We start from the raw sequence: 5,966 nt of genomic DNA on the forward strand, positions 1-5,966 counted from the left end.
AAAATATTTGAAAAGGGAAAGGCAAATGCAGTAACATTGTACTTTTCTAAATCTGATATCCTATTAGTATTGTTGAACTTTTCCTAATTTCCTTACCCTGTTCCAAATGTCCTAAACCACATTTTGGAACTACTAAAATAAATTGCAACAAATGATCTCTTTGCTTCTCATCTCTCATTCTCAATCTCTCATTATAAACTCCCTTTGGTGGCCCAACTCAGTCTGCATTTTATTCAGTGCATAGATTTATGTACAGTTGCATACTACACATCACTGGGATATTGCCTGGGGTTGGGAATATACGAGCTACAAAAAAGAAAGGTGCAAAGAAATGAGAGAGTGCTAAATCCTTAATACTAATAACTACCACAATCTAAGTGGAAGGAGGCTCTCTGCATAATTTCTTAAATAATCTGCCCAAGCGAGTGCCAACGAGTAGGATTAGGTTGTGCCACCGAGCACCTGTCTAAATAATGATCACATAATATTTGTAACTTAAACTTCCCTTACCTGAGTGTAAACAAACAGCATGCTTGCTATTTTGAAAAAAAATATAAGCATGGAACACAACAAATACATAATTATTACTCACGAACCCCTCAACCTTCATGCCTAGCAGGACGATCAGGCCCAGGTCCCTATCCAGGATGTCAGCCCACCAGTGTGTCAGCTGCTGTAGGGTGCGTTGGATACCAGAGCTTGGGCATACAGCCAAGCACATCCTTTCCCATTGCTGGGGACACTCCTGAAAGCTGTATCTGCTGCCAGGCCTCCCCCTGCTGCCAGGGTGGAGGGGAGGTGGTGCTGCACATAAAAAATAAGCATAGCCACTTCCACCTCAGAAGAAATGGCTCGGTGCTGCACCTCTTTGTGGTGCCGCTGACTAGAAGGTAGGCAGCTGGTTTGGGGGTTCAGGCACTGCCGTTCCCCTGCTCTGCATTGGCACTGGGTAGGGGGAAGAAAAGAAAGTGAAAGAGTAAAGAAAAAGAAAGAAGGAAGAAAAAATAAGGAAATGAAGCTAAAAATACGCAAAAGTACAAAAATATTTGGGAAAATCTATCATACACACACATACAGACACATGATGAGATAATAAATAAAAATGAAGGGTAGTATTAAATAGATAATGAAGGGATTCCAAAAGTAGGCCCTAACACCATAAACAGAACAAAATCAAAATGCCCATGCCCATGCAAACCACATGGTTCTGTTCAAGTGCGATTTACGGTGCACTTTGCGTTACAAATGATGCTACACATCATGCAAATCATTTGATTGGTTGTGGAGAGTAATTCGACCCACTTGCAGAACTCAGCTGCGCACTGCAGAGGTATTTTTGCCACTTTGTGGATTTCCACATAGCCGGACTACACACACTCTGCTGGGCCTAATTTACAGCTTAGACACATATCTAAATATGGCCAGATAATTAGATACAGCTATCCAGATTGCAGGCCTGAGCTGGCTATATGCTACCACAATCTCAGGGTTAAGAACAAGACTGATTTGCATATGGCTGGGTCCAAACTGGTGTGGTGAGCAAAAGAATGATGGATTTAACCCAGATCATTGTGTCCTGACTTGGCAGTTCGGGCTGGACTCTTCCCACAATGAACAGGGTTAAGACTGATTTGCATATGGATGGGTCCATACTGAGGTGGTGTGGTGAGCAAAAGAATGATGGATTTAACCCAGATCCTTGTGACTGGGGGTGAATGTTTGCATTGTCCAGCTTTACGTTCATCAATTGTTTCTTTTGCATATGTCTTCCTAAGTGGGAAGGGTATGCCCAGACGTGGGACCTATGCTCACTTCACCACTGGATACAAGCTAGCCTGGCTGATGAAGGGTCATTCCCTGAAACCGGCCCCAGGATGCTTGTTTCTGGTCCAGGGAGGACCTGGATTGGCACATTGGCTGTATTGTTCCCCAATGAACAGAGTTAAGACTCATTTGTATATGGCTGGGTCCAAACTAGAATGGTGTGGTGAGCAAAAGAATGATGGTTTTATCTATGATCCTTGTGACTGAGGGTGAATGATTGCATTGTCCAGCTTTCGGTCCATCAATTGTTTCTTTTGCATATGTCGCTCTAAGTGGAAAGGGTATGCCTAGACGTGGGTCCTGTGCTCAGTACACAACTGGATTCAAGCTAGCATGGCTGATGAAGGGTGATTCCCTGAAATCGGTCCCAGGATGCTTGTTGTCAGTCCAGGGAGGACCTGGCTTGACAGTTCGGGCTGGACTCTTCCCACACTGAACAGGGTTAAGACTGATTTGAATATAGCTGGGTCCAAACTTGGTGGCTGGGTGAGCAAAAGTATGATGGATTTAATCCAGATCCTTGTGACAAAGGGTGAATGTTTGCATTGTCCAGCTTTCCGTCCATCAATTGATTCTTTTACATATGTCGCCCCTAGTGGAAGGGTATGCCCAGACATCGGTCCCGTGCTCACTACACCTCTGGATTGAAGGGTGATCCCCTGAAATCGGTCCCAGGATGCTTGTTTCTGGTCCACGGAGGACCTGGATTGGCAGTTTGAGCTGGACTGTTTCCACAATGAACAGGGTTCAGACTGATTTGCCTATATCTGTGCCCAAACTAGGGTGGTGTGGTGAGGAAAAGAATGATGGATTTAACCCAGATCCTTGTGTCTGGGGGTGAATGTTTGCATTGTTCAGCTTACCATCTATCAATTGTTTCTTTTGTATATGATTAAGTTCAGATGTGTCCCTCAATACATACCTGATACATGCCTCAGGTATGTGATGTACTTAGTTATGCTTTTTGAAGGAAACACAATGGGCTGTTATATAGTACAAAAATCCCTTGTACAGCCAGACAGGGAGTATTTATTCATTTGATAGGAATTTTCATTAAAGAAATAAGACAAGTAACCAAAAAACATAAAGGTTACAGTAGGGCACAGTCCTGTGCCGTACGCAAGGAAGAAAATAAAAAAAGGACAGTAAGTGCAGCAAATATCAGGCAAACAAAAGTGAGCTAACAGGCCACTGACAACAATTCAAATTCACAGTGTGTCCTGGAGTGAAACAACCATACATTAATACATTAGATTCCTAAGTATGGGACACTCTAAAAGGAGTCGACGTTTCGTTCCCTAGCTCAATTATAGGGGGATCATCTTCAGGACTTTCACATTCATAACTTTTGCCTGAAAAGAACCTTTTAACATAAAACCGCCAGACTATTGTCTGTAATGATTTTATCCTTAATGGGTCTCCTCAGTAGTTAGGGTAAGCGCCCTTTATCCATGCTAAATGCTGGGCTTCGTTTTTGTGCAGCGAGGATGAGGTTCAAGTATGGTATAACACAGTCCCGGTTGTTGATCTCGTTGGACTTTGAAATGGCACTTTGGAATTATTTGCTGTGCAGTGGGAGCATGTTAATTTAAGGTTGAGAGTCTTTTTGGATTGGCTAAATCGGTGCTCAGCAGATGGTTTTATGGCATGCCGATTTATAAAAACGGGTCTCTATTTTCTTTGAAGGGCATCTCAGTCTGATTCACTGTTGCTTCTAGGGGATAGGTGGTTGGATTCTGCAGTACTTTTCAATTCAAACCACGGCGCTTTTCAATGGCGCTGGTATCCTTCATTAGGGCCAGGAAATTAAAGGTCCGCTAGAGGTGCTCAGGGCTGCCGATGAGCCGGTGGCGCGTTGTGATACTTAGTTATGCTGGCCAGCATCATGTCAGACTCCATGTACCATGGTACATGGGTAACAACACTGACACCCGGAATGACTGAGTGGTGTAATGCTAGAATAGTACTGGTCTATACTGTATACAACATTATAAAAGCCATGTAAGGGTTTACAGGTACTGATTCACAGGATGCTTGCCTTGCCAGCCGGAATTATGCGTGGGTGTTGGCCTGAAAAAAACACAGTCCTGCACATATTGATATTTATGAGGCATATTAATCTGTGTACATGTGTAGCACAATACAGCACACATTGAAGATGTGAAATAAATGGACTTTTGACACAGATCGCCTGCTTCACCTTCAACAGGAGTAGCGCTGGCAATCGTATATCACGGGATGGCAATTGGGCAATTCACACTGTGCTTGATTAACATTTGCTTAATGTAGGCACTCTGACACGCACAAAGTTCTCTTACTTTACTTCAGTTCCTGATATCATTACACTTTGATATACTTCTTCACATTGCAATAAGTTAAATCAACTACAAAAATGATGTACAGTTTATGTTTATATCTACCATTACTGCTATAGCTACATAATAAACATAATTAGGAACATACACACATATACATACCTATGGGTCCGCAAATATCGAATCCAGAGAGGTTGATTATATCGACCTCCCATGCCACCATGTCAGCCCCTCTATGCTTGATTTGGACTTAGGTCCAATCGACCTTGAAGGACTTCTGGTGGTGCCAGTGCACACACTCCCACCAATCGTTTTTATCTTTTCTGGGTAGCCCTGGCTCACCCTAACCCCAGCCACCACCATTCTGGGCAGGTAGTGTACGATCAGCCAACTCAGTGCTCCCATCTGTGGCTATGAAGTTCTTGTCCCTCTCTGACAGGTGCATATCCCTCCCACAGGCAATGGTCCTGAACTTGCCATTATGTGATGAACGCACAATATAATAGTGTTAGATTTGGGGGTCTCTAGTTGGCAAATGTAGGTACCTTTGTCCAAATAGGGACTCTTGCGTCTAGTCAGGGTAAGGGGGTACACTCCTAAAATAACCCCTGCTTACCTCCTTAGTAGCTTGGCATGAGCAGGCAGGCTTATTTTTTCAGTAACCCAGTGACAACACTACAGATGGACACCACACAAGTTGTAGTATAAAAATAAGTATTTTTATATAGACTTAACACAAGACCACAAATGACAAAAATCCACAATACTGTACTTCAAAATTGTAGAATTAGCTTAGTTCTCTTAAGATGTAAAATGCAACACTTTGAGTTCAATGTACCTTTGAATGCATAACGCTATACAGCAACAGAGTTGCAGGGAAGGTGATGCGTCAGTTCCTTACACGCAAGAACAGTGATGCGTTGGGTCCCTACTGATGTGTAGGGGATGAGTCAGTTCTTCTCGGCGTGCGGAGGTGATGCGTTGGTTTCTTACTGCGCTTATGGGGCGATGCGACCAGCAGCGCTGTGATGCGATGAAGATCCAGTACAATGAAAAAAATGGCGTCTTCTCCTAGATGCGACATGATGCGTGCACGCCTGACGGCATTGTGGCGACTCAACGATTCTTCTGAGCCGCGACAGGCGCTGTGACACGCTTCTCGGTGATACGGTGGTGTCTGATACGACGTCGATCCTCTTCTCTGGCGATGCGAGGCGCTTCGGCGATGATGCGACAGCTGTAGCGGCAACAAGGTTTCCAAGCGATGCGACGATAGCGGCTGAAGAACCAGGCCTTATGGGCCTGGCAGCGCAGGGTACGCCTTAAATCTGCGAGTTCACCTGCCTTGTCGGGCAGAGACACGAGACACTCTGTTAGGCGTAGAAAACCAGGTTTATTAGCTGCAGCTAAGCACAGTTGTCCCAGAAGTACAGAGTAGGTTCTCAGGAGACTGCCACTTCATTCTGTGGCGCACAATCTTTTATAGCACACATATTCACAACGTATACTCCCAATACATACAAGGCTAGCCAATAGGAAAAGTTGGAAAACAAGCTATCATGTGTCCCAAATACGCCCTTGTTTCAGACCCAGTGTGTCACCCCTCCCCGCACGTTAATCAGTGCTAGTGCCTACAATCCAATTTGCAGGTGGCAGGACGCATTTGTATGCCTCAAAGGATAGTTATGTAACAAGAGAATACAAGGAAAGAATAGCAAAGGCCAGTTGGATGAGATAAAGTAAGGAAAGAATAGGGGAAGCCAAACAGTCAGTTGAGACAGGGATTAATCAACCTAGACATGGATTAGTGAACTCTGCCAGACCCTG

The sequence above is a fragment of the Lissotriton vulgaris genome, chromosome 1_1, assembly GCF_964263255.1.
Source record: "Lissotriton vulgaris chromosome 1_1, aLisVul1.2, whole genome shotgun sequence".
Classification (NCBI taxonomy): Eukaryota; Metazoa; Chordata; class Amphibia; order Caudata; family Salamandridae; genus Lissotriton; species Lissotriton vulgaris.